Genomic DNA, 7,363 nt, shown 5'->3' on the forward strand with positions numbered 1-7,363 from the left:
TTTTCTACAGTCCAAAAAATCAATTTTCTGATGAAAAATGATGACCCGTGACCTGTTGAACTTTCTCCAGATGGTCAGAAATGGTAATTTTTTTAATGTTTAATTTTTTGACTGTAAATGGCTATTGCAAGTGAATTATCACTTTTGGAACTAAAATAAGTGTGTTTAGAGTAATTTTAATGCCTGAAATTGGTCAAATAGAAGCTTCTGAGAAGGAGAAAAAGTCTGTAAAAATGGCAATTTTTGTCACATTGAGGCTTTAAAAAGTTGTTATTCAACATGAGGCACAATCCAAATTACATTTTGAATCAATTTTTCTACAGTCCAAAACATCAATTTTCTGATGAACAATGATTACCCGTGACCTGTTGAACTTTCTCCAGATGGTCAGAAATTGTAATTTTTTAATGTTTAATTTTTTGACTGTAAATGGCTATTGCAAGTGAATTATCAATTTTGGAACTAAAATAAGTGTATTTAGAGTCATTTTAATGCCTGAAATTGGTCGATATAGAAGCTTCTGAGTGGGAGAAAATGTCTGTAAAAATGGCAATTTTGGTCACATTGAGGCTTTAAAAAGTAGTTATTCAACATGAGGCGCAATCCAAATGACATTTTGAATCAATTTTTCTACAGTCCAAAAAATCAATTTTCTGATGAAAAACGATGACGATGACCTGTCAAACGTTCTTCAGATGGTCAAAAATGGTAATTTTTTAATTTTTCATTTTTTGAGTGTAAATGACTATTGCATGTGAATTATCACTTTTGGAAATAAAATACGTGTGTTTAGAGTCATTTTAATGCCCGAAATTGGTGGAAATAGAAGCTTCTGAGTGGGAGAAAAGTCTATAAAAATGGCAATTTTGGTCACATTCAGGCTTTAAAAAGTAGTTATTCAATATGAGGCGCAATCCAAATGACATTTTGAATCAATTTTTCTACAGTCCAAAAAATCAATTATCTGATGAAAAATGATGACCCGTGACCTGTTGAACTTTCTCCAGATGGTCAGAAATGGTAATTTTTTTAATGTTTAATTTTTTGACTGTAAATGGCTATTGCAAGTGAATTATCACTTTTGGAACTAAAATAAGTGTGTTTAGAGTCATTTTAATGCCTGAAATTGGTCGAAATAGAAGCTTCTGAGAAGGAGAAAAAGTCTGTAAAAATGGCAATTTTTGTCACATTGAGGCTTTAAAAAGTAGTTATTCAACATGAGGCACAATCCAAATGACATTTTGAATCAATTTTTCTACAGTCCAAAACATCAATTTTCTGATGAACAATGATTACCCGTGACCTGTTGAACTTTCTCCAGATGGTCAGAAATTGTAATTTTTAATGTTTAATTTTTTGACTGTAAATGGCTATTGCAAGTGAATTATCAATTTTGGAACTAAAATAAGTGTATTTAGAGTCATTTTAATGCCTGAAATTGGTCGAAATAGAAGCTTCTGAGTGGGAGAAAATGTCTGTAAAAATGGCAATTTTGGTCACATTGAGGCTTTAAAAAGTAGTTATTCAACATGAGGCGCAATCCAAATGACATTTTAAATCAATTTTTCTACAGTCCAAAAATCAATTTTCTGATGAAAAACGATTACCCGTGACCAGTTAAACTTTCTCCAGATGGTCTGAAATGGTAATTTTTTAATGTTTAATTTTTTGACTGTAAATGACAATTGCATGTGAATTATCACTTTTGGAACTAAAATAGGTGTGTTTTGAGTAATTTTAATGCCTGAAATTGGTCGAAATAGAAGCTTCTGAGACGGAGAAAAAGTCTGTAAAAATGGCAATTTTTGTCACATTGAGGCTTTAAAAAGTAGTTATTCAACATGAGGCACAATCCAAATGACATTTTGAATCAATTTTTCTACAGTCCAAAAAATCAATTTTCTGATGAAAAACGATGACCCGTGACCTGTTGTACTTTCTCCAGATGGTCAGAAATTTAAATTTTTTTATTTTTAATTTTTTGACTGTAAATGACTATTGCATGTGAATTATCACTTTTGGAACTAACATAAGTGTGTTTAGAGTCATTTTAGTGCCTGAAATTGGTCGAAATAGAAGCTTCTGAGTAGGAGAAAAAGTCTATAAAAATGGCACTTTCAGTCACGTTGAGGCTTTAAAAAGTAGTTATTCAACATGAGGCATAATCCAAATGACATTTTGAATAAATTTTTCTACAGTCCCAAAAATCCATTTTCTGATGAAAAACAATGACCCGTGACCTGTTGACTTTCTCCAGATGGTCAGAAATGTTAATTTTTTAATTTTTCATTTTTAGACTGTAAATGACAATTGCATGTGAATTATCACTTTTGGAACTAAAATAAGTGTGTTTAGAGTCATTTTAAGGCCTGAAATTGGTCGAAATAGAAGCTTCTGAGAAGGAGAAAAAGTCTGTAAAAATGGCAATTTTTGTCACATTGAGGCTTTAAAAAGTAGTTATTCAACATGAGGCACAATCCAAATGACATTTTGAATCAATTTTTCTACAGTCCAAAACATCAATTTTCTGATGAAAAATGATTACCCGTGACCTGTTGAACTTTCTCCAGATGGTCAGAAATGGTAATTTTTTAATGTTTAATTTTTTGACTGTAAATGGCTATTGCAAGTGAATTATCAATTTTGGAACTAAAATAAGTGTATTTAGAGTCATTTTAATGCCTGAAATTGGTCGAAATAGAAGCTTCTGAGTGGGAGAAAATGTCTGTAAAAATGGCAATTTTGGTCACATTGAGGCTTTAAAAAGTAGTTATTCAACATGAGGCGCAATCCAAATGACATTTTAAATCAATTTTTCTACAGCCAAAAAAATCAATTTTCTGATGAAAAATGATGACCCGTGACCAGTTAAACTTTCTCCAGATGGTCTGAAATGGTAATTTTTTAACGTTAAATTTTTTGACTGTATATGACAATTGCATTTGAATTATCACTTTTGGAACTAAAATAAGTGTGTTTTGAGTCATATTAATGCCCGAAACTGGTCGAAATAGAAGCTTCTGAGAAGGAGAAAAAGTCTGTAAAAATGGCAATTTTCGTCACATTGAGGCTTTAAAAAGTAGTTATTCAACATGAGGCACAATCCAAATGACATTTTGAATCAATTTTTCTACAGTCCAAAAATCAATTTTCTGATGAAAAACGATGACCCGTGACCTGTTGTACTTTCTCCAGATGGTCAGAAATTTTAATTTTTTTATTTTTATTTTTTTGACTGTAAATGACTATTGCATGTGAATTATCACTTTTGGAATTAAAATAAGTGTGTTTAGAGTCATTTTAGTGCCTGAAATTGGTCGAAATAGAAGCTTCTGAGTAGGAGAAAAAGTCTAAAAAAATGGCAATTTTGGTCACATTGAGGCTTTAAAAAGTAGTTATTCAAAATGAGGCACAATCCAAATAACATTTTGAATCAATTTTTCTACAGTCCAAAAAATCAATTTTCTGATGAAAAACGATGACCCGTGACCAGTTAAACTTTCTCCAGATGGTCTGAAATGGTAATTTTTTAACGTTTAATTTTTTGACTGTAAATGACAATTGCCTTTGAATTATCACTTTTGGAACTAAAATAAGTGTGTTTTGAGTCATTTTAATGCCCGAAACTGGTCGAAATAGAAGCTTCTGAGAAGGAGAAAAGTCTGTAAAAATGGCAATTTTCGTCACATTGAGGCTTTAAAAAGTAGTTATTCAACATGAGGCACAATCCAAATGACATTTTGAATCAATTTTTCTACAGTCCAAAAAATCAATTTTCTGATGAAAAACCTGTTGTACTTTCTCCAGATGGTCAGAAATTTAAAGTTTTTTTATTTTTAATTTTTTGACTGTAAATGACTATTGCATGTGAATTATCACTTTTGGAACTAAAATAGGTGTGTTTAGAGTCATTTTAGTGCCTGAAATACGTCGAAATAGAAGCTTCTGAGTAGGAGAAAAAGTCTATAAAAATGGCAATTTCGGTCACGTTGAGGCTTTAAAAAGTAGTTATTCAACATGAGGCATAATCCAAATGACATTTTGAATAAATTTTTCTACAGTCCCAAAAATCCATTTTCTGATGAAAAACAATGACCCATGACCTGTTGACTTTCTCCAGACGGTCAGAAATGTTAATTTTTTAATTTTTCATTTTTTGACTGTAAATGACAATTGCATGTGAATTATCACTTTTGGAACTAAAATAAGTGTGTTTTGAGTCATTTTAATGCCTGAAATTGGTCGAAATAGAAGCTTCTGAGACGGAGAAAAAGTCTGTAAAAATGGCAATTTTCGTCACATTAAGGGTTTAAAAAGTAGTTATTCAATATGAGGCACAATCCAAAAGACATTTTGAATCAATTTTTCTACAGTCCAAAAAATCAATTTTCTGATGAAAAACGATGACCCGTGACCAGTTAAACTTTCTCCAGATGGTCTGAAATCGTAATTTTTTAACGTTTAATTTTTTGACTGTAGATGACAATTGCATGTGAATTATCACTTTTGGAACTAAAATAAGTGTGTTTTGAGTCATTTTAATGCCTGAAATTGGTCGAAATAGAAGCTTCTGAGAAGGAGAAAAAGTCTGTAAAAATGGCAATTTTTGTCACATTGAGGCTTTAAAAAGTAGTTATTCAACATGAGGCACAATCCAAATGACATTTTGAATCAATTTTTCTACAGTCCAAAAAATCAATTTTCTGATGAAAAACGATGACCCGTGACCAGTCAAACTTTCTCCAGATGGTCAGAAATGGTAATTTTTAAATGTTTAATTTTATGACTGTAAATGACTATTGCATGTGAATTATCACTTTTGGAACTAAAATACGTGTGTTTTGAGTCATTTTAGTGCCTAAATAGGTCGAAATAGAAGCTTCTGAGTAGGAGAAAAAGTCTATAAAAATGGCAATTTCGGTCACGTTGAGGCTTTAAAAAGTAGTTATTCAACATGAGGCACAATCCAAATGACATTTTGAATAAATTTTTCTACAGTCCCAAAAATCCATTTTCTGATGAAAAACAATGACCCGTGACCTGTTGACTTTCTCCAGATGGTCAGAAATGTTAATTTTTTAATTTTTCATTTTTTGACTGTAAATGACAATTGCATGTGAATTATCACTTTTGGAACTAAAATAAGTGTGTTTTGAGTCATTTTAATGCCTGAAATTGGTCGAAATAGAAGCTTCTGAGAAGGAGAAAAAGTCTGTAAAAATGGCAATTTTTGTCACATTGAGGCTTTAAAAAGTAGTTATTCAACATGAGGCACAATCCAAATTACATTTTGAATCAATTTTTCTACAGTCCAAAAAATCAATTTTCTGATGAAAAACGATGACCCGTGACCAGTTAAACTTTCTCCAGATGGTCTGAAATCGTAATTTTTTAACGTTTAATTTTTTGACTGTAGATGACAATTGCATGTGAATTATCACTTTTGGAACTAAAATAAGTGTGTTTTGAGTCATTTTAATGCCTGAAATTGGTCGAAATAGAAGCTTCTGAGAAGGAGAAAAAGTCTGTAAAAATGGCAATTTTTGTCACATTGAGGCTTTAAAAAGTAGTTATTCAACATGAGGCACAATCCAAATGACATTTTGAATCAATTTTTCTACAGTCCAAAAAATCAATTTTCTGATGAAAAACGATGACCCGTGACCAGTTAAACTTTCTCCAGATGGTCTGAAATCGTAATTTTTTAACGTTTAATTTTCTGACTGTAGATGACAATTGCATGTGAATTATCACTTTTGGAACTAAAATAAGTGTGTTTTGAGTCATTTTAATGCCTGAAATTGGTCGAAATAGAAGCTTCTGAGAAGGAGAAAAAGTCTGTAAAAATGGCAATTTTTGTCACATTGAGGCTTTAAAAAGTAGTTATTCAACATGAGGCACAATCCAAATGACATTTTGAATCAATTTTTCTACAGTCCAAAAAATCAATTTTCTGATGAAAAACGATGACCCGTGACCTGTCAAACGCTCTTCAGATGGTCAAAAATGGTAATTTTTTAATTTTTCATTTTTTGACTGTAAATGACTATTGCATGTGAATTATCACTTTTGGAAATAAAATACGTGTGTTTAGAGTCATTTTAATGCCCGTAATTGGTGGAAATAGAAGCTTCTGAGTGGGAGAAAAGTCTATAAAAATGGCAATTTTGGTCACATTGAGGCTTTAAAAAGTAGTTATTCAATATGAGGCGCAATCCAAATGACATTTTGAATCAATTTTTCTACAGTCCAAAAAATCCATTTTCTGATGAAAAATGATGACCCGTGACCTGTTGAACTTTCTCCAGATGGTCAGAAATGGTAATTTTTTTAATGTTTAATTTTTTGACTGTAAATGGCTATTGCAAGTGAATTATCACTTTTGGAAATAAAATAAGTGTGTTTAGAGTAATTTTAATGCCTGAAATTGGTCAAATAGAAGCTTCTGAGAAGGAGAAAAAGTCTGTAAAAATGGCAATTTTTGTCACATTGAGGCTTTAAAAAGTTGTTATTCAACATGAGGCACAATCCAAATTACATTTTGAATCAATTTTTCTACAGTCCAAAACATCAATTTTCTGATGAACAATGATTACCCGTGACCTGTTGAACTTTCTCCAGATGGTCAGAAATTGTAATTTTTTAATGTTTAATTTTTTGACTGTAAATGGCTATTGCAAGTGAATTATCAATTTTGGAACTAAAATAAGTGTATTTAGAGTCATTTTAATGCCTGAAATTGGGCGAAATAGAAGCTTCTGAGTGGGAGAAAATGTCTGTAAAAATGGCAATTTTGGTCACATTGAGGCTTTAAAAAGTAGTTATTCAACATGAGGCGCAATCCAAATGACATTTTGAATCAATTTTTCTACAGTCCAAAAAATCAATTTTCTGATGAAATACGATGACCCGTGACCTGTCAAACGTTCTTCAGATGGTCAAAAATGGTAATTTTTTAATTTTTCATTTTTTGAGTGTAAATGACTATTGCATGTGAATTATCACTTTTGGAAATAAAATACGTGTGTTTAGAGTCATTTTAATGCCCGAAATTGGTGGAAATAGAAGCTTCTGAGTGGGAGAAAAGTCTATAAAAATGGCAATTTTGGTCACATTGAGGCTTTAAAAAGTAGTTATTCAATATGAGGCGCAATCCAAATGACATTTTGAATCAATTTTTCTACAGTCCAAAAAATCAATTTTCTGATGAAAAATGATGACCCGTGACCTGTTGAACTTTCTCCAGATGGTCAGAAATGGTAATTTTTTTAATGTTTAATTTTTTGACTGTAAATGGCTATTGCAAGTGAATTATCACTTTTGGAACTAAAATAAGTGTGTTTAGAGTCATTTTAATGCCTGA

Source organism: Triturus cristatus, chromosome 9 (genome assembly GCF_964204655.1).
Source record: "Triturus cristatus chromosome 9, aTriCri1.1, whole genome shotgun sequence".
In the NCBI taxonomy this organism is placed as follows: domain Eukaryota; kingdom Metazoa; phylum Chordata; class Amphibia; order Caudata; family Salamandridae; genus Triturus; species Triturus cristatus.